The 21,957-nt window shown below is 42.2% G+C and overlaps 1 long non-coding RNA gene across 1 annotated transcript in view; it reads right to left on the reverse strand.

The window, feature by feature from the left end:
* Window positions 1-21,957, reverse strand: part of LOC124803641 — a 1,814,685-nt gene that overhangs the window by 570,718 nt on the left and 1,222,010 nt on the right. The window contains exon 5 of the long non-coding RNA XR_007017227.1: window positions 20,146-20,192. This is a non-coding gene — a long non-coding RNA (uncharacterized LOC124803641). The remainder of the gene's footprint in view (window positions 1-20,145; window positions 20,193-21,957) is intronic.

Consider the following 21,957-nt stretch of genomic DNA (forward strand, 5'->3'; position numbering starts at 1 on the left):
CTGATGACTTCTGTTGCTTTTGTTACAAATTTAAATATTGGCGGGGTACGAACACAGAGCGAGGACGTTTTGATTACAAATGAAGGGCGCTAATGTCTTTTTCTTCTCGTTGTATTGGCTCGTAGCGGACGTCACCACATGGCAACCAGTCAAATTCGTCGTTGTTCACTTTACTCAGTTTTTTATTACAAAGGACAGCCAGCTGTCTGAGTGAACCGTTTAAAGTAGATGTTCAATGTCTACAAGATATCCATCTTATTTAAACAGATGTGCTTCTGTGTACTGTGTTTTTTTGATGGAACTACCGTCTGTGAGTGATATATTGTTGTTGCGGTCTTTAGTCCAGAGACTGGTTTGATGCAGCTCTCTCCCAATACCTATTGCAACCTACATCCTTCTCAATCTGTTTAGTGTATTCATCTCTACGATTTTTACCCTCCACGCAGCCCTCCAATATTAAATTCGTGATCCCTCGATGCCTCATAACATGTACAACCAACAGATCCCTCCTTCTAGTCGAGTTGTGCCACAAATTACTCTTTTCCCCAATTCTATTCAATACCTCCTCATTACTTATGTTATCACCCATTTAATCTTCAGCATTCTTCTGTAGCATCACATTTCGAAAGCTTCTATTCTCTTCTTGGCTAAACTATTTATCGTTCACGTTTCACTTCCATACATGGCTTCAATACATACAAATACTTTCAGAAACGACTTCCTGACACAAATCTATACTCGATGTTAACCAATTTCTTGCCATTACCAGTCTACATTTAATATCCTTTCTACTTCGATAATCATCAGTTATTTTGCTCCTCAAATAGCAAAACTCCTTTACTACTTTAAGTGTCTCATTCCCTAACCTAATTCCCACAGCATCATCCGATTTAATTCGACTACCGGTTAAAGGCGCTACAGTCCTTTCAAAACACTGCCCATTCCGTTCAACTGCTCTTCCCAGTCCTTTGCCGTCTCCATGGTTTGTAATTCCTACTCTGAATTTTGTTTTCGTTTCCTTCACTGCTTGACCAATATACAGATTGAATAGCATCGGTGATAGACTACAAACCTGTCTCACTCCCTTCCCAACCAACGCTTCCCTTTCATGCCCCTCGACTCTTATAACTGCCGTCTGGTTTCTGTAAAAATTGTAAACAGCCTTTCGCTCCGTGTATTTTACCCCTGCCACCTTGAGAATTTGAATGAGAGTATTCCAGTCAACATTGTCAAAAGCTTTCTCTACGTCTACAAATGCTAGTAACTTAGGTTTGCCTTCCCTTAATCTATCTTCTAAGGTAAGTCGTAGGGTCAGTATTGCCTCAAGTGTTCCAGCATTTCTACGGAATCCAAACTGATCTTCCCCGAGGTCGGCTTCTACCAGTTTTTCCATTCGTCCGTAAAGAATTCGTGTTAGTATTTTGCAGCCGTAACTTACTGAACTGATAGTTCGATAATTTTCACATCTGTCAACACCTGCTATCTTTGGGATTGGAATTATTATATTCTTCTTGAAGTCTGACGGTATTCCGCCTGTCTCATACATCTTGCTCACCAGATTGTAGAGTTTTGTCATGGCTGGCTCTCTCAAGTCTATCAGTAGTTCTAATGGAATGTTGTCTACTCCTGGGGCCTTGTTTCGACTTAGGTCTTTCAGTGCTCTGTCAAACTCTTCACTCAGTATCATATCTCCCATTTCGTCTTCATCTACATCCTCTTCCATTTCCATAATATTGTTCTCAAATACATCGCCCTTGTATAGACCCTCTATATGCTCCTTCCACCGTTCTGCTTTCCCTTGTTTGCTTAGAACTGGGTTGCCATCAGAGCTCTTGATATTCATACAAGTGGTTCTCTTTCCTCCACAGGTCTCTTTAATTTTCCTGTAGGCAGTATCTATCTATCCCCTAGTGATATATGCCTCTACATCCTTAAATTTGTTCTCTAGCCATCCTGCTTAGCCATTTTGCACTTCCTGTCGATCTCATTTTTGAGACGTTTGTATTCCTTTCTGCCTGCTTCGTTTACTGTATTTCTGTATTTTCTCCTTTCATCAATTAAATTAATATATATTCTGTTACCCAAGGATTTCTACTATCCCTCGTCTTTTTATCTACTTGATCCTCTGCTGCCTTCACTATTTGATCTCTCAAAGCTACCCATTCTTCTTCTACTGTATTTCTTTCCCCCATTCTTGTCAATCGTTCCCTAATGCTCTCCCTGAAACCTTCTACAACCTCTGGTTCTGTCAGTTTTATATTAGAGAAATGCTCCGTTTGGTAATAATGTATTACACAAGGAAGGGATCAAGTTTGATATTGAAGCAAGTTGTAGAAAGACTTGAATTGTAAGTAAAACAATAATATTGCTACCTAATCATATGCTAGGTAACTGCGTGACGTCCATTTGATAACGCTATTTAAGAATTAACAAATGGATACATTTTAGGTGATGCTGTGCCGTATAGCCATCGTTCCGGTGATTCCAATTCGTGCATCTTCTTACTGGCGTTACACTTGAGGAGCGCTGATTCGCAGCTATCGCTAGACAGCAGAATGAGCTACCTATGTGGCGGACGTGCGGAGAACGGTGGAGGCGTGGAGAAGTCACATGATGTCTGTTTGAACTTCTGTTTTGATCGGTGAAGTAGTGCTAAGCAGCTCGGACGTAATAGGGCAAAGAGTTAATGGTTGGTGTCGTGGCCACACCATTGATATGCAAATTTCGTTACTGTGAGAACTGCATGACTCTACTGAATTATAAGTCTGAAAGGATTGTATTACAGTAGTGTGTGAGATTGTATTACAGTAGTGTGTGAGATATTCTGTTACTGAGAGGACACAAGTCCTTTATATGGAGGCTATTCTGAAAGTAAGAAACGATTGCTCGCAAAATGGAAACCACTGTGAAAATCCGACGACGCTTTTCACAGACGCTTCGGGAAGTGTCTCTAATATGCCCGTCGATCGCATCAAGAAGCTCTTTTCAGTTGTGATCGCACTGTGAGTGAGTAAAGGGCCTAGTACAACAATGTCTCCCGCCAAGTAGGAGGGCCACTGAGAGGCTTCGCCTTAATGAATGCAGCCCACCTAACACAACTGCCACGCACTTCCTTCTTCATGAAAATTCTGAGCCACACTCTGTAGGGGCAGTGAAGACGCTGCTCCGGCTTTTCGATGGGAAGTGTTCTATCACCCACAACACAGCCGCAATTGTCTGGTCATGAGTATCGTCTCTGTTCACCTAAAACGCTGGGTACGAAGACAACACATGGGCGCAGGCTACACGCTATTGACCCGCGTAGAGAATTATCGGAAAGCACAGGCGGCTGCCTTCTACGGCGATGGTGTTAGACATTTGTCGGAGCGTTACACCAAATTTCCAAGTCGGAGCGACGACTGTATTGAGAAGTATCTGGAAGGTGTTGCTAAATGTCCAGAGAAATGAATTTTGATTTTCACTGTGGTTTCCATTTCGCGGCCGATTGTTCCTCACTTTCCGGACAACCTTTTATTTGTTTTGATTGTTTTGTGTTATACCTTAGGTTTACTATTAACTGTTTCAGTGAATGTGGTTGACATTGTGGGTGGTCGTCTGGAGCGCTCTTCTGCACGAAATTGTGAGAGGCTTGCAGTTGGATTCTTTTTCACCATTGCTATTACCGCACCCTCATCATTTCTCTGCTTTGGTCGAGCGTTCACTATCAACTGCAAGGAAGAATCCTGTTGCGGAGAGAGATGCTGCTGCGTGTGGAGCGATTAGGACAAGAATTTTGTAGTAACATTTGGATGTCAGATGCCGTAAACTAACTAGGGACTTCGTGGGGTAGGTGATGTCCACCGTCTACGGGCGCGGACTAAGGTCAGTGTTGTTTGAGTTGGTGAGAAGTGTTTACATGGAGTGCGGCGTACGTTAAATGTTCCAACGTCGAAGTAAAGTTTTTTTGTACTTCTCTTTGTCTTGCTTGAGAGTATTGAAAGTTGGGGATTGTTCAGCCGCCTTCTTTGTCATGATTGCTATTAGGGTGTTATGAGGTGACGTTTTATACTTTTGTGTGGGAAAAGTGAATCCAGAACTTACCATGTGCACTGATTGTGTAAGACTTTATTGGAAGCTTGACGAATACAAGACAAACCCCAGTGCATATGCACAGATGAGTCGTTAGACCTTTACAGTTACGCAGCGTAGTGTTTGCCCGTGCCCATTGCCACACTATGTGTTAAATTGCTGGATTTACTTGTGTTTCGCGGTGAACTGTTTAACGTGTCTACAAGCAGTGTTGCAACACACGTGCCGACGAAACGCAACGTCAGAATTGTTGTCGGAAAAAATATCCTCACTGAGAGGGACCTGAGACGAGTTTCATTCTATGAATTAAGACGAGGCGATGAACTAAGGTCCATCCTCACCTGTAAGCGACAGATCTTTGCGACGGGATCTGCATGCAATGAACAATTGGAGTACGTTACCCCCAAGAGCCCATTGCTCACAGGTAGTGAAGGGAGACGAAAATTTAATAGTCATGGGTGACTAGAATTCGTCAGTAGGAAAAGGGAGAGAAGGAAACATAGTCGGTGAATATGGATTGGGGGGAAGAAATGAAAGAGGAAGCCGCCTTGTAGAATTTTGCACAGAGCATAACTTAATCATAGCTAACACTTGGTTCAAGAATCATAAAAGAAGGTTGTATACCTGGAAGAATCCTGGAGATACTAGTAGGTATCAGATAGATTATATAATGGTAAGACAGAGATTTAGGAACCAGGTTTTAAATTGTAAGACATTTTCTGGGGCAGATGTGGACTCTGACCACAATCTATTGGTTATGAACTGCAGATTGAAACTGAAGAAACTGCAAAAAGGTGGGAATTTAAGGAGATGGGACCTGGATAAACTGAAAGAACCAGAGGTTGTAGAGAGTTTCAGGGAGAGCATAAGGGAACAATTGACAGGAATGGGGGAAAGAAATACAGTAGAAGAAGAATGAGTAGCTCTGAGGGATGAAGTAGTGAAGGCAGCAGAGGATCAAGTAGGTAAAAAGACGAGGGCTAATAGAAATCCTTGGGTAACAGAAGAAATATTGAATTTAATTAATGAAAGAAGAAAATATAAAAATGCAGTAAATGAAGCAGGCAAAAGGGAATACAAACGTCTCAAAAATGAGATCGACAGAAAGTGCAAAATGGCTAAGCAGGGATGGCTAGAGGACAAATGTAAGGATGTAGAGGCTTGTCTCACTAGGGGTAAGATAGATACTGCCTACAGGAAAATTAAAGAGACCTTTGGAGAGAAGAGAACCACTTGTATGAATATCAAGAGCTCAGATGGCAACCCAGTTCTAAGCAAAGAAGGGAAGGCAGAAAGGTGGAAGGAGTATATAGAGGGTTTATACAAGGGCGATGTACTTGAGGACAATATTATGGAAATGGAAGAGGATGTAGATGAAGATGAAATGGGAGATAAGATACTGCGTGAAGAGTTTGACAGAGCACTGAAAGACCTGAGTCGAAACAAGGCCCCGGGAGTAGACAACATTCCATTAGAACTACTGATGGCCTTGGGAGAGCCAGTCATGACAAAACTCTACCATCTGGTGAGCAAGATGTATGAGACAGGCGAAATACCCACAGACTTCAAGAAGAATATAATAATTCCAATACCAAAGAAAGCAGGTGTTGACAGATGTGAAAATTGCCGAACTATCAGTTTAATAAGTCACAGCTGCAAAATACTAACGCGAATTCTTTATAGACGAATGGAAAAACTGGTAGAAGCCGACCTCGGGGAAGATCAGTTTGGATTCCGTAGAAATGTTGGAACACGCGAGGCAATACTAACCTTACGACTTATCTTAGAAGAAAGATTAAGAAAAGGCAAACCTACGTTTCTAGCATTTGTAGACTTAGAGAAAGCTTTTGACAACGTTAACTGGAATACTCTCTTTCAAATTCTGAAGGTGGCAGGGGTAAAATACAGGGAGCGAAAGGCTATTTACAATTTGTACAGAAACCAGATGGCAGTTATAAGAGCCGAGGGGCATGAAAGGGAAGCAGTGGTTGGGAAAGGAGTGAGACAGGGTTGTAGCCTCTCCCCGATGTTATTCAATCTGTATATTGAGCAAGCAGTAAAGGAAACAAAAGAAAAATTCGGAGTAGGTATTAAAATTCATGGAGAAGAAGTAAAAACTTTGAGGTTCGCCGATGACATTGTAATTCTGTCAGAGACAGCAAAGGACTTGGAAGAGCAGTTGAACGGAATGGACAGTGTCTTGAAAGGAGGATATAAGATGAACATCAACAAAAGCAAAACGAGGATAATGGAATGTAGTCAAATTAAATCGGGTGATGCTGAGGGGATTAGATTAGGAAATGAGACACTTAAAGTAGTAAAGGAGTTTTGCTATTTAGGGAGTAAAATAACTGATGATGGTCGAAGTAGAGAGGATATAAAATGTAGACTGGCAATGGCAAGGAAATCGTTTCTGAAGAAGAGAAATTTGTCAACATCGAGTATAGATTTAAGTGTCAGGAAGTCGTTTCTGAAAGTATTTGTATGGAGTGTAGCCATGTATGGAAGTGAAACATGGACGATAACCAGTTTGGACAAGAAGAGAATAGAAGCTTTCGAAATGTGGTGCTACAGAAGAATGCTGAAGATAAGGTGGGTAGATCACGTAACTAATGAGGAGGTATTGAATAGGATTGGGGAGAAGAGAAGTTTGTGGCACAACTTGACTAGAAGAAAGGATCGGTTGGTAGGACATGTTTTGAGGCATCAAGGGATCACAAATTTAGCATTGGAGGGCAGCGTGGAGGGTAAAAATCGTAGAGGGAGACCAAGAGATCAATACACTAAGCAGATTCAGAAGGATGTGGGTTGCAGTGGGTACTGGGAGATGAAGAAGCTTGCACAGGATAGAGTAGCATGGAGAGCTGCATCAAACCAGTCTCAGGACTGAAGACCACAACAACAACAACAGAAAAGTTCATCGGGTTGGGTGATAATGTGACCGCCTTTCTTAATATTTCCGCATCCTATTACATCTCGAATGGCCTGCAAAATCACCTGATGTGAGCCCCACAGAAAGTCAGTTGGACGTATTGGAACAGTGGGTAAAATGCCGACATCAGCATTCCCACGATTTGGTGGAACTGTGCGATCAGATCCTCAGTCAGTAGCTTAATCTAGATACGACGTGTCTGCACAACTTTGTGGACTCACACTCTAACCGAATCCGGTAGTTTACCATGTACAGGGGAGGAATTACGAAGTTTTAAATGATGCTTGTAATGACTTGTTCGGTGAACTTATTTGGGATACTTGTTAAGATTTATTTCTCTGGCGCTACATGCACGTTAAACCTGACGAGTTTGTCCCCTAGCAGTAGTGCCCATGAAAGTATTATGCGACTGTATGCATTCTGGGGAAAAATGCCAGGAACTGAATTTACGGTTTTGCCACATTATGTCTGAGTAGATAACTGATGATTTCATAAATTGTGCAACCTTTTTATACTGGTGGTCACTGTTATATTTAATTTAATACATTACAGCGTCATTTGCGAACAATCTAAGGGGGCTGCTCAGATTGTCACCTAGATCATTTATATAAATCAGGATCAGCAGAGGGCCTATGCCACTACCTTGCGGAACGCCAGATATCACTTCTGTTCTACTCAATGATTTACCATCTATCACTACGAACTGTCTCCTCTCTGAGAGGAAATCACGAATCTAGTCACACAACTGAGACTATACTCCATATGCACGCAATTTGATCAATAGTCGCTTGCGAGGAACGGTATCAAAAGCCTTCCGGGAATCTAGGAGTATGGAATCGATCTGAGATCCCTTGTCGACAGCACTCATTACTTCATGGGAATAAAGAGCTAGCTGTGTTGGACAAGAACGATATTTTCTGAATCCGTGTTGGTTATGAATCATTAAGTTATTTTCTTCAAGGTGATTCATAATGTTCGAGTACAGTGTACGCTCCAAAATCCTACTGCAAATTGAGGTCAGTGATATGGGTCTGTAATTCAATGGGTTTTTCCCATTTCCTTTCTTGAATATTGGTATGACCTGTGCTACTTTCCAGTCTTTAGGAACAGACCCTTCGTCAAGTAAGCGGTTGTATATGATTGTTAAGAAAGGCTCTATTGTGTGTGCATATTCTGAAAAGAACCTGATTGGTATACCATCACGAACGGAAGACTTGCCTTTCTTAAGTGATTTGAGTTGTTTCGCAACAATTAAGATATTTACTTTTAGTCACTCATGCTAAAGCTGTTCTGGTTTCGAATCATGGAATATTTACTTTGTCTTCTTTCGTGAAGGAATTACTGAAAACTGTATTTAGTGACTCCGCTTTAGTGGCACCATCATCAGTAACATACATCGCTATCGCGCAGTGACGGTATTGATTGTTTTTGCCACAGGTGTACTTTACATACGACCAGAATGCCTTTGGGTTTTCTACCATGTTTTGAGACAATATTTCATTGTGGAAACTATTAAAAGCATCTCGCAATGACGTCCGCACGAAATTTCGAGCTTCCGTGAAACTTGGCCAGTCTTGGGGATTATGGGTTCTTCCGAATTTGGCTTGCTTTTTTCATTGCTTCTGTAACAGTGTTCTGATGTGTATTGTGTACCATGGTGGATCAGTCCCGTCTCTTATTAACTTACGCAATATGAGTCTATCTATTGCTGTCGATACTGTGTCTTTGAATTTGAGCCGTATCTGGTCTACACTTACATAATTAGCCTGGAAGGAATGGAGACTCTCTCTTAGGAAGGCATCAAGCGAATTTTTATCTGCTATTTTAAATATACATATTTTGCGTTTATTTTTAGTGGTTTTGGTTGATATGGTTCTGAGCCTCGCTGCAATCCCTGTATCCAGCATGACGCTCTCTATTAGATCAAGATTATTTGTGGCTAAGAGATCAAGTGTGGTTTCGCAACCCTTTACAATACGTGTGGGCTCATGAACTAAATGTTCAAAGTAATTCTCAGAGAAAGCATTTAGTATAACTTCGGAAGATGTTTTCTGTCTACCACCGGCTTTGAACATGTATTTTCGCCAATAAATCAAGGGTAGATTGAAGTCTCCACCAATTAGAAGTGTATGAGTGGGGTACTTATTTGTAATGACATTCAAGTTTTCTTTGAAGGGTTTAGCTATTATATCGTCTGAATCGGGGGGGTCGGTAGAAGGAGCCAATTATTATTTTGGTATGGATGTTGAGTATAACCTCTACCCATAGTAATTCGCAGGAACTATCTATTTCAACTTCACTACAAGATAAACTACTACGAAAAGGCACAAACACACCACCGCCTACTTTATTTAATCTATCCTTTCTGAACACGGTTTGCGCCTCTGTAAAAATTTCTACAAAATTTATCTCCAGCTTTAGCCAGCATTCTGTTCCTTTAACGATTTCAGCTTCAGTGCTTTCTATCAGCGCTTGAAGCTCTGGTACTTGTACAACACAGCTACGATAATTTACAATTACAATACCGGCTGCAGTTATGTCGATTCTCGTCGTTTCTTTGTCCTGTACCGTTTGAGACTGGAGCCCTTTTAGATTTTTCCCAATACTGTCTAACCTAAAAAACCGCCCAGTCCACACTACACAGACCCTGCTACCCATGTAGCCGCCTCCCACCACCCTATGGCGCAAGTCGAGGAATCTGCAGCCTACACGGTCGAAGAACCGTCTGAGCCTCTGATTCAGACCCTCCGCTCGACTCCATACCAAAGGTCAGCAATCGGTCCTCTCGACGATTCTACAAATGGTGAACTCTGCCTTCATCTCGCTAGCAAGACTGACAGTCTTCACCAACTCAAATAGCCGCCGGAAACCAGAGAGAATCTAGCGACACACATCATTAGTGCCGACATGAGCCACCACCTGCAGCTGGCTGAACCCTGTACCCTTCATGGCATCCGGAAGGACCCTTTCCACATCTTGGATGATTCCCTCCGGTATGCACACAGAGTGCACATTAGCTTTTTTCCCGTCCTTAGCTGCCACATCACTAAGGAGCTCCATCTCCCATCTAACATTGGAGCTCCCAATGACAAACAGTCCCAGCCTCTGCGCTTGTAAGGACCTCTAGGAAGACCGGCCACTGCCGCATCAGGCTAGGTCGCCCTTGCTGGCTCAGAAAGACTTTCAGCGGTGGGCGGTACCTCAGACCTGTTACGGAGGCGTAAGGGCACAGCCTTGCGGTCAGCACCAACTTCCACCTTCCGCCCAGGGATTCGCGACACCGTCATGGTTCTCCAGTCGCCGTCAGGCAAGTGTCGACCGGCAGGGACGTCCGAATCCGAGGGCGCAGTGGCACGAGAGATCCCAGGCGATGCTACAGGTTCCAGAGGCGCCAAAGCGCTCGCCTCGGGTGTCCCAATGTCACTGCGGCGAAGGGCAACAGCCAGGAGCCTGTCGACCACGGCCAGCACAGCTTCCAGCTGTTTACCGACGGTGGCCAATTCCCCCTGAATCCGTACACAACAGGGGCAGTCCCTGTCCATCCCTAACAATTTTCTTCCTCTCTTTTATCTCACAAGCCGTTCAAAACAAACAGATGACTGACGACTACCCGAATTTTCACTATTAAGGTACTAAAACGCGATCCTACAACTCTCAAATACTATAATACGCCCTAAATTTGTGACTTAAACTATGCAAGTACCCAAAAACACGCAAAGAAATTAAGAATTAAACTATGAAACAAATAAGTGAGCTAAGAGTACGACTTGCTGCCAAGTAGGAATCCTTGTATAACACAAGAGATATTGAAATTAAATTATTGAGATAGTTAAGGGAGACGAAGGAAAAATATTAGGTGAATATGGAATGAGGGAAATGACATAAAGCGGAAGCCACCTGGTAGAACTTTTCGGGAAAAGCATATTTAATCACTGATGACACTTTGTTTAAGAATCATGGAAGAAGACTGTGTACGTGGAAAATACCTGAAGACACCGGAATGTTTCAAGTTGATTAGTTAACATTTAGACAGAGATTTAGGAACCAGATTTTAAGCTATAAGATATTTCTAGGGCCGTACAGGACTCTGACCACAGTTTAATGGTTATGAACTGCATATTAAAACTGAGAAAATTTCAAAAATTTAGGAAGTTAAGGTGATGGGAACGGAATAAGTTGAAAGAACCAGAGGTTGTTGAGGGTTTCAGAGGGAGTATTGAGCAACGATTGAAGAGAACAGGGGACAGGAATGCAGTAGGGGACGAATAGTTAGCTATGAAAGAAGAAATAGTGGAAGCATCAGAGGATCAAATAGGTAAAAATACGAGACCTAATAGAAATCTTTCTATAACACAAGAGGTATTGAAATTAAATTATGAAACTTGAAAATATAAAAATTCATCAAATGAAGCAGGTGAAAGGGAATACGAATATCTAAAAGATGATTTTGAGAGGAAGTGCAAAATGGCTAAACCAAAGTTGGTAGAGGACAATTGTAAGGATTTAGGAGCTTATTTCACTGGTAGAAAGGTATACAAATAGAAAAATAACGAGGTATTCGGAGAACAGGGAAGCAGCTGTATCAATATCAAGAGCTCAGACGGAAAACCAGTCCAGCCAGCCATGGCTAAGCTCTTCCATCTGGCGCTCAAGATGTATGACACAGGCGAAATATCCTCAGACTTCAAGAATAATGTAATAATAACAACTCCAAAGAAATCACTTGCTGACATATGTGAAAATTGCCGAACTATCAGTTTAATAAGTCATTGCAGCGAAATATTAATATGAATTCTTTACAAACGAATGGAAGAGCTGGTAGCCCACCTCGGAGAAGATCTGTCAGGATTTCAGAGAAATGTTGAAACAAGCAAGGCAATATTATGACTTCTCTTAGAAGATAGGTTACTGAATGGCAAAGCTACGTTTATAGCAATGGCAGACATAGACGAAGTTTTGCATGTTGCTGACTGGAATACTTTTGAAATTTTGAAGATAGCAGGATTAAGACACAGAGAGAGAAACGCTGTTTAGTGTTCACAACTAAACAATGGCTGAGAAAGGAGTGATATAGGGTTGTAGCCAAGCCCTTATGTTATTCAGTCTGCACATCGAGCAAGCTGTAAGGGAAACGAAAGAAAAATTAGGAACAGGAAGTTCAGGAAGAAGAAATAAAAACTTTGAGGATTGCTGGTGACACTGTAATCCTGTCAGAGACAATAAAGGTCTTGGGACATCAGTTGAACTGAATGGACAATGTCCTGAAAAGAGGATGTAAGATGAACATCAACAAAAGCAAAACAAGGTTAATGGAATGTAGTCTAATGGAATCAGGTGATGTTGAGCGAATCAGATTTACAAAAGGCAAACGTAAAGTGATTTGCAGGTTATATTTGTGCTATTATGGACACTGCAAAAGATAAATGGAAGTCACAGGTTGTGTGGTAACTACTTTTTTATTGACGCGATTTGTACATCATCAAATTAGTAATAGTTAAGGAAAGCTCATCATGCATCGATATGGAGTCAAGTGTCTTATGGATAAGACAATGCTACATACAAAGTAACTTCGAGTCACACCAATTACACTTAAGGTAGTACATGATTTTTGTTATTTAGGCAGGAGAAAAGCTGCTGAAATAGAGAGGATATAAAATGTAGACTGGTAATGGCAAGAGTAACGATTGCAAAGACGAGAAATTTGTTAACAACGAAAATATATTCATGTATAAGAAAATATTTCTGTAAGTTATTTGTATGGAGTGTAGCCACGTATGGAAATGAAACATAGACGATAAACAATTTTGAGAGAAAAGGAATAGATGCTTTTGAAATGCGGTGCTACAGAAGGATGCTGACAATTATATCGGTGGATGCGGTAACAAGTGAGCAGGTACTGAACAGAAATGGGGAGAAAACAAATGTGTGGGACCACCTGACTAGAAGGAGGCATCAGTTGGTAGGACACATTCTGACACATCAAGGAAAATGTGTGGGATAAACATCGTAGAGGGATACCAAGAGATTAATACAGTAAGCAGATTCAGGCGGATGTAGGCTGCAGCTGTTATTCGGAGATGAAGAGGCTAGTACATGATACAGTAGCATGAAAAGCTCATCCAACCAATCTTAGGACAGAAGATCACAACAACAACAACAAAAACAAAACCATGCTGTTACCCTTGAACCTTTCATTTACTTCCCTCATTGCTTCTTCAACCATGGATTGGACAGTAGATGCGAAAGGCTGCATTGTGTCTTAACCCTTTCTAATCGGAGCATTTCGTTCTTGATCTTCCAGTATTATTGATCCCTTTTGGTTCTTGTACATAGTGAATATCACTCATCATTCCCTATAGCTTACTCTTATTTTTCTCGGAATTTCGAGCATCTACCACCATTTTACATTGTCGAATTCTTTTTCTAGGTTGACAAATCGTATGACCGTGACTTGATTTTCTTCAGTCTTGCTCCCATTATTAAGCGCAAAGTCAGAAATGCCTCTCTGGTGCCTTTACCTTTCATAAAGTCAAGCTGATCGTCGTCTAACAAATCCTCAATTTTCTTTTCCATTCTTCTGTACACTATTCTTGACAGCAGTTTGAACGCATGAGTTGTTAAGCTGATTGTGCAATAGCTCTCTCTCTTACCGGCCCTTGCTGTCTTCGGAATCGTGTGGAATCGAATTGTGTGGATATTTTACCGAACGTCCGGTGGAACTAGCCAGTTTCATATATACCACATTACAACTTAATAGTCGTTTGGTTTCCACTTCCTCCAATGATTTTGGGATTTCCAGTGGAATGTTACGCAACCCTTCTGCCTTATTTGATCTCCAGTCATCCAGAACTCTGTTAAGTTCTGACTATTATACTGGATTCCCTATATATTCCTTATCGAGTCCAGTTCGTTCGTCTGTCTCGTCGCCAGCCAAGTCTTCCCGCTCATAGAGGCCTTCAATATTTTGTTTACACATATCATATCTCTCTTCTGCGTTTGACAGTGGAATTCCCGTTGAACTATCAACATTACCACCCTCATTTTCAATTTTTTAGTATTAGTCCAAAACATCCATGTAGCTTTTCAGAAATTATTAGAAGGGTTGTGATATGTTGATACGTCTTCCAGAGTTGCGAGATTATTAGCAGGTAGACAAGCAATTCGCAGAGGATATAAAACACGAATGTGTTTCCTTCGAAGCAATTATCTCGCTCCTAATATTTATATCCGGAGAATTACGTTCTTGTTTAAGAAGAAACGGTGTTTTTTTTTAATTTTCAGTAGATCAGAAACATATTTAGCATGGAAAGATACTTTCGGTTTTATACGGGGAATTAAGTTTCCTACCTGTCTTTCCCGCTTTGACCACACGGAAATTACCAGTGACTTCTGGCGTCCTTGTTTCACTGTGCAGGAATCTTCCTTGTGCAACGTCAGTCTGTCTCTTTCAATGGGAAGCCTTTATCAACCTATATTCCGGTGTGTAGGAGGGAAGTGGAACTGCTGTTTCCTGTTCAACAACGTATACGACGCACTGAACAATGTGGGCGTTGTTCACAGAAGTTCACGCAGGATGTTGTTATTTGTAGGGGTCAGAGTGGGAGTCTAACGGAACCTGGTCTACTATCGCTTCTGACAAAAATAACGCTCTTTGGGAGGAAGTTGTTCGGAACTCGTGTGTTACGCATTCGTACACAATAGACGTCACCCTACTGCTGCGGAAATTCGTGTTTGTGGGAAACACGTCGTATAACGGCGAAGTAAAAGACGGTAAATTCCGTTAGGAACGACCAAATAGAAGCAAATCTTCGAAAAATCTTCACAACGGTATCAGCTAGTAATATTGTGCAATAGAGTTCATTTTTACATTTTAGAGGTTGGGGAGAGGGTGGGAGGGTTATGACTTTTCATCTCAAACACTTACACCTAACTTCCTTCGTTATATGTCAAATCTCCTCTAGTACAATGGAAGCTATTCCACCACATGAACAAGTCTCTTATGATCCTGATACAATATTATCACAAAAACCTGGGCTGATGTTTGTGATAACTACGTTTACATCGAAATGAATTGATTCGTCTATTACAGATTAGGTACACAGAAGTAAACCACGGAATTGTATATAATTTCTTTCTCTAAGAATTCAACTTGCCTGAAGTCGATAAGTGTCAAAGAAAGACTTTTTAACATACTACTATGGAATCGAATGGCCCTTGACATATTCCCGAGAAATCCACTCATATATGTATGAGAAAATTCATCGCTGGACATTGATGGAACATAATCACAATCATGATGACGACAAAATCACGTAATGATTCATTCTTTGACATAGCAGACAAATACGCAGTCCAAGGAAAAAAATGGTACCCAACGTTGTTAGAAAAACATTGGTTCCTAGTTCATCCATGCTATGTGACAGAAAGTGTTGACTGCTGAAATATGGCTTTTGTAGTTACATGAAGCATACGAAGTAACTCGACCGATAAAATCTTTTTTATTTAGAGATTTTAGTGTATAATGTCCTCAGTGGGAGGAAATCATGATCGGACGTTGTGCTCAATGGTGTTCAACAATCACACGTAGCATATCGGCTTAAAATTGCAGGCAGCTACGCTGGGGTCATCACGACGGCTCTAACAAATAAGTATGTCACTGAAGTTCAGGTTAAAATGATACTCGTCAGAAAACACTGTATTTTTCTGCTTCACACCCCAGGGACGGCGTTCGCGACCTTATTGTTTGTAAACTGTGGCTTTTGTAAGTTCTGATGCAAGTATGGCATTGGTCCAACTCTGAGAGACTCCACTGAAGCGTCGACGGGACTGGTCCAAGTTCGTTGCCTGTGTTCGAACTCCAAGTCAGCTGTGTGGACTATCTATATCGTGTAATTATGACAATGGCCATTGCCGTGGTGAACTGGAATTGAAATTTTGCAGTAATAAGGACTGTGGACTGGAAGTGGCTGGGTGTTGCGACAAAATAACTATAACGTAGCAGTAAAACCATTTATTAAAAACACTATTGTCAAACACAGTCACTGAAATATGAAGCAAAATTATTCTACAATTATTTTAAAAGAGCATAATAATTATATGAATAACGTTACTCGTTGTATTTCATCGATCATAATATCGCAAAGAATAGTGCCAAAAAACATTCAGTGAGAGACTTAACATTATCGGTAGTTCGCTAAATTTTCACAGATCATTATTGAATTCTGTCTCAACTGTACTAGAAACCCTCAGTCGGGGGATAACTGAACAAATTAACACTAGTCTCCTAAGACGCATAATATAATATCGCTCTTAAGAGGTAAATTACATAGAATAATACAATGTGGTGATGGTAGTGCGTCTGCAATCTACTGTCAGTAAGTAGTGAAATATAGGGCGCATAGTTTCAAAATACAGCTAGACTTTAGTCAGCGCGGGACGCCACGGAATCTACACTGTTGAAAAAGAAAATTAGTAGACCCTTGTAGAGGTTTCCAGTCCACTACAGGTTTGTGTTTGCAACAGTGCATATGGAGTACATGAAATGATCACACGTACAGACAAGAGGACAAGCGACTCTCAGGTGCCAGGTATCGACCCACACTGAAACACTCGTATTATTACGTGGTGTAGCCTCCACGAGCTTAAATGCAGGGGCTGACTCTGGCATCCAGTCGACCGTACACTTAGAACATACTGTCCTAGGATACGTTATTACGCTACGCCTGCTCGACCTGTTCACGCAGTTCTTAAAGAGTTGTTAGCTGACGAGTCACTTATCATCCCATCATATCCCGCACTTGTTCGAATGGAGACAAGTCCGGGGAGCATGCTGGCCAGGGAAGTTGCTGCCTGTCTTGCAGAGCACGTAGAGTTTTACAAGCAGCGTTTGGACGAGCGTTATCCAGTTGGAACAACATATCACCCTGCTGTTGCAAGAATGGCAAAAGAACAGTTCCGCACGTACCGAGCGGTGATTAGCGTCCCGTCCAGGATCACCGGATGTGAACCAGAATTGTAGCTTATCGCACCGCCGAAAATAAGACCTAGCGTTTGGCCAGTGTGTTTTGGACGAATACACTGTAAGAGACAGCACTCACCAGGTCTATGCCGCACGCGCAAACAACCGTCACTTGCTTTTCAGGCAAAATCTGCTTTTATAGCGGCACGCCATTCCAAGTGATCTTTTGACGACACGAGTCGAACCTCGCAAGTCGATGCTGTGGCGTGAGTGGAAGACAGGCTAGAGGTGTGTTTGCCCGTCGTCGCACTGTTAATTAACCGGTTCGCTAAAGTTAGTGTTGAAACGTCTGGTCTCGCAAGCCTGTGGTAGCTGTACGATCTGTCATTGCTGTCCTTACAATGCGATAACACGGGCGGGGGGGGGGGGGGGGGAAGGGGGGAGTCTGTGCTGCTTTGACGTCCAGAACCTCATCTATGGGTGTGAGAATGTTCACGTGATCACTGCGATCAGCACCGTTGCACAACTGACTCATCACGTCCGAAAGACGCCTTTCAGAGAAGCTCAGTTGGTTGTAGGGAGCACGAGTGCGTCTCCTTGTGGCATGGTTGCCTGTTTGCTTCACACGTTTGCACCACACTGAGCCTTCTGGCTGTAAGCATTCCCTATTAAAGGGTAGATACAGAGGGCGCTGTGATAGCTATGCCACTACTCTATCTGTTGGCGGACGAAGTTGAAACAATTATCAGTGCATCTATTGCCCCCAAGGTGACGTATGCCGTCATCGGATTAAATAGCCGTCGTCTTTAGTGATGTACAATTCTTTTTCCGCCAATGTATAACAAGTATCAAGAACTGTTAATTGAACAAAGCTAAGCCTGACAGCTTCCATAAGCAGTGCTGTGTACAGTGCTCACAGCACTAGTCGTGGCCACGTCCGACAACTCCAGGCACACACTTTCCGGGATCCAGATGAACAATGTCGGGACCACTCATCATCTGTCTGCAGGACAGACTTCACGGAACCAAACAACACTATCGGCTCGTCCTCTTGTTCTCGACGCCGTTATCCATATGCAGTGCACCAGCAGCCACCCACGGCCCCTGATGCAAGCTTCGGCTATTCCACTGCCAGCAGCTGCTCATTCTCTTCTCATGTGCTGGTTTCAAGCTCCCATTCGTCCGCTGCCCATTACAGACCTCAGACCGGCCCACTTGTCGACTTCGATGGCGCTTTACTCGGCTACTTCGATGCTACGATGCCATGGCAGGAAGGCCTCATCAGCCTAGCAGTCAACTGTCGGGATGGGTGAGAGACTAACTGTGCTTCTTAATCACGGCAGAGTCGCAATCCATGGTCCTGCCTCCACTCGCTTCAGTCGTGGATTGTTGTAGTTTGAGCCCATAAATATCAGTATGTAAGCAAGTATCTTTAGGCCTAGGAATTGGCTCACTGACACACTATAACGCAGATGAAACAAAGTAGCGATTGTTTTCTGCCTTCTACTTCATTTTATGACTCGTCTTCTACATACGCAATTTTGACCTTTCGGATTACAGAAGAGAAGGTGTTACTGGATATACCTGTGCTTGGCCAGTGTGCAGTCTCAATCACTACTTACTACAAAGCGGTTCTACGGGTTTACGGAGTTCATATTTGTTAAGACTTCTATTTGTCAGTATCGCGCAAAGTAGTGTGTTATAAGAAACTTGTAATGTGGATTACAGCAGCGTCTACACATAAATTTTTAATACTCTTACATCGCATTATCGACCAACAGTATGCATAAGCAGAACTGAGAAGAAATAGAAGCTACTTATTCCTGTTTTGAGTTGTCTGTAGGACTGAGAGTAAACTGGAGAAATGCAAAAATAATCAGAAGTAGCAAATGAGAACAGCAAGAAGATCAACATCCAAATAGGCGATCAAGAAGTAGATGAATGTGACGAATTCTGCTATCTTATAAGCTAAAGCCCATGGCGGACGAATAAAGGAGCACGTTAAAAGCAGACTAACACAAAGAAGGCACTCCTCCCAAGAGAAGATTAGTGATATCACATACAAGCCTTAATTTGAGCAAAAAATGTCTTAGAATGTACGTCTGGAGTGTATTAGCGTATTGAATTATAGACAGTGGAAGTAGAAGCGTTTGAGATGTAGTCCAAAAGCAGGTTGACTGATAAGTTTGGGAACGAGGCGGTTCTACGCAGAATCGGCCAAGAAAGGAAAATATCGAAAACACAGACAAGAAGGAGGAACGGGCGATAGGACATGTGTTTAGGCATCAGAGAATAACGTCCATGGTACCAGAGGCAGATGAAGAGGTTGGTGCAGAGGACGATTTCGTGGTAAACTACATCAATCCAGTAAGACGACTGGTGACTCAAACCAAAAAAGAAAGAAACAATTTTGTATGTGACTATTGTTGTAGTAGATGGTTACAGGTATTTCGGCTGATTAGCATGAAAAGGAAATGACAAGATTTGCAGCTGTATCTTTTGCATTTAATCTATTTACACAACAAGGAGCCTGTTATAACTGCACGCGAAATTAGATTTCCCCAATTTACATTGGTCAAGGGTCATGTAATGGAACACCGAAATTGGATGCGTAAATATATCAAATCCTATAGAGAGACGGCTGCAGGTGTTTTAAATTTTATTAAGAAGTGGTCCACATGGGAATCAGAAGTAACGAACATTTGTGGATAGCCTCTGGTTTAAAATGTATCTGATAAGGTGTTACCCGCGAACTTACCTAGCATTCACCATAATGGTGAACTATGTACAATTAAGTCATCTTAGCTGGTATTACTGGTTGAAGCGCATCTACAATGTTTCAGTGAATTTCTCCTGCCGTTCCTATGCTTGATATAACAGTTAACGCAAAGTGGCTGGATGGTGCAATACGCAGAGCATTACGCAGTAAACGAAAGTCATGGCACATGAATTCGCGCAAAATGAGAATTAGTTCACAGTTATCCGCATCTTGTAGAATATTATTATAATTTCATACCATTCACAATGAGATTTTCACCTATCATTCCACAAACTTTTTAACTATAAATATATTAACGGGAATTACTAAAACGTGGTCGCCTGTCACAAAGGACATACTCTATAAAAATGTAAAGCCATAACAGTAAGATTTGGGTAAAAGGAGAGTGTTTGCAGTATGAGTACTTACTCTGTCCGGTGTGCACGATTTGTTGGTTTCTTCTTCCTTAAGATGACCTGCGGGAAAATAAATTACGTCATTTAAAGAAGAAGGAATACACAGAATATATTGATATGATAAGCAAGCATTTTAAATTACAGTTGCAGTTCATCATCCACTGTGAAATAATGTAAAAAAAGAAACCATCATTAAATTCTATGAGACGGGAGGCTCATTGCATGATGGACACAAGAACACAAATGAGACCACGAAAAGATTAAAAGATGCAAATGACCAGGTACCTAATTTTAACGATTCTAAGTCTTTCTTGACACCTTACATAATATCTTCATCGAAGGTGTAAACGAACACTTCACGAAAATATTAAAAGCGTTGTTAGAGGAGGTAAAAGCATCCTCAGAGATGATCTTACACATTCATTAACCTGATAAAGTGAGGACAATTATTAAATAGGAGTGGTTTATTAATGAAATATGAAATATGTCAGTTTATTCAAGAGCACACTTTCGGCCATTTCTGAATATACACACATCTAAAAGAGTTTTGCATCACTCCAGTTCCCAGAACCCATGAAGAGAGGCGTTGACTGTGGACACTGTATCACAGACACAGTCCCTTTGACTGTTCAGAGATGTCATTAAACCCGCCCAAAGATGTAAACAACCATGCATGAGCAGCGCGTTAGACGGAGGAGTCCGACAGCCGATTAGTTCCAGTCATTTCACCAGGAAGGACGTGCACGGCTCGTGTTGTCTGTAGTTCAACCATGCGTAGATGGTCAATATCGTGATTCGATAGCATCCGCATTGTTACTCTGTGCCAGGAAGGGCTATCAACAAGGGAAGTGTCCAGGCGTCTCGGAGTGAACCAATGCGATGTTGTTCGGATATGGAGGGGATACGGACAAACAGGAACTGTCGATGACATGCCACGCTCAGGCCACCCAAGGGCTACGACTGCAGTGGATGACCGCTACCTGAGGATTATGGATCGGAGGAACCCTGACAGCAAAGCCACCATGTTGAATAACGTCTTTTTGTGCAGTCACAGGACGTTGTGTTACGTCTCAAACTGTGGGCAATAAGTTGCATAATGCGCAACTTCACTCCCGACGTCCATCGCTAGGTCCATATTCGCAACCGCAACACTATGCAGCGCGGTACAGATGGGCCCAACAACACGCCGAACGGACGGCTCAGGATTGGTGTCACGTTCTCTTCACCGATGAGTGTCGCATGTGTCTTCAACCAGACAATCGTCAGAGACGTGTTTGGAGGCAAGCCGGTCAGGCCACGTATTTTTTACTCACTGGGTGCGCTTTCGGTGTGGTCTTAACTTCTTGTTTGTCGGCAAGTGGTGGTCTGTCAGTCTCTTTAGGAGGGGGCGAGCATCATCAGAGAGTGTTGCTGTTTTCGCAGGAGTTGGGTTGTCGCCAGCTTCGTACTTTCGTTGGCAGAGCCGATCACTGTCCTCACTGAGGTAAGAGAATACTACTGCTATCCCCAGAGTACAACAGCGCTTCACTTTTTACCTTCTCTATACGAGCATCAAAGGACGGGACGGTTAATGCCACCCGATCAATGTGGGAAAGTCGGATGCTTTCACTCCAGATTTCTGGTATATCTAATCCCCCGCCACTGTGCTCGGTGCAAAAAGACCACCCAATATAGGAGACACTACTCGAGGCCAGTACCAATCTTCCACTTGTAATGTGCGTTTTGTACATGAAAAGTGAGACGTTTCAGCTGCGTTTTCCCGTTTTTTCGTAAAATAAGCAATATTCTATTCCCTCACAATCGCAATATCACTGTTTTTTACCGT

The sequence above is a fragment of the Schistocerca piceifrons genome, chromosome 1 (genome assembly GCF_021461385.2).
Source record: "Schistocerca piceifrons isolate TAMUIC-IGC-003096 chromosome 1, iqSchPice1.1, whole genome shotgun sequence".
Taxonomy (NCBI): domain Eukaryota; kingdom Metazoa; phylum Arthropoda; class Insecta; order Orthoptera; family Acrididae; genus Schistocerca; species Schistocerca piceifrons.